This window comes from Scylla paramamosain, chromosome 32 (assembly GCF_035594125.1).
Source record: "Scylla paramamosain isolate STU-SP2022 chromosome 32, ASM3559412v1, whole genome shotgun sequence".
Taxonomy (NCBI): domain Eukaryota; kingdom Metazoa; phylum Arthropoda; class Malacostraca; order Decapoda; family Portunidae; genus Scylla; species Scylla paramamosain.
The window spans coordinates 2898046-2898754 of record NC_087182.1 but is presented as its reverse complement, the minus strand read 5'-3'; the positions used below and the strand labels follow the sequence as shown (position 1 = coordinate 2898754).

At 41.7% G+C, this 709-nt stretch overlaps 1 protein-coding gene across 1 annotated transcript in view; it reads left to right on the top strand.

Annotated features, from left to right (window-relative positions):
- Nucleotides 1–413, top strand: part of LOC135089046 (heart- and neural crest derivatives-expressed protein 1-like) — a 6591-nt gene extending 6178 nt beyond the window's left edge. The window contains exon 2 of the mRNA XM_063984236.1: nucleotides 1–413. This exon is cut by the window's left edge and continues 2616 nt beyond it. The gene's annotated coding sequence lies outside the window, so the exon portion shown is untranslated.
- The last annotated feature ends 296 nt before the right edge of the window (nucleotides 414–709 follow it).

Below are 709 nucleotides of genomic sequence, written 5' to 3'. Positions count from 1 at the left end.
TGTGTCCACGATTGCACTGTGTACGTCTGTATGTATCACTGTATTGTTCATCATGAGTGTAGCGAATGGTGTCTTGGCTGTGTGTGTGTGTGTGTGTGTGTGTGTGTGTGTGTGTGTGTGTCGTCCCGTCATTCCTGTATACTTTCGTGCTGTTATGGTAGAAAAATCGTAGACTGTCTTTCAATAGCATAAGAATTATCGTTTACATCTCCATTTATTTCTATATTTCGGAAGAGTGAGCCTTGAAAAATATAGGTCCCTGCTGGAAGGAAGAAGAAGAAGAGGAGGAGGAGGAGGAGGAGGAGTAGAAGAAGGGTTAGCGGATCCACCTTGCTAGTACAGAAGACTGCTCTACCTGCTTTAATTAATTTGTTACCTGTACTCTGAATATATTTAATAGATTTTTTTCAGTATCTTGTCTCTTATTTTTTATTTTGGTGGCGTAGTGAAGGAGGAGAAGCAGGAAGAGGAGGAGGAGGAGGAAGAGGAGAAGGAAAGTATAAGTAAGGAGGAAAAGAAAAGGGAGATAATAAGAAGGTTTAGGAAAGATGAGAAGTGAGGATTAGTGAGAAAGAAAGGAGATAGATAAGAAAGAATGAAACATGGGAGTTAAGGGAGAACTGAGAGAGAGAGAGAGAGAGAGAGAGAGAGAGAGAGAGAGGGAGAGAGAGAGAGAGAGAGAGAGAGGAGGAGGACAAAGACAAACGAG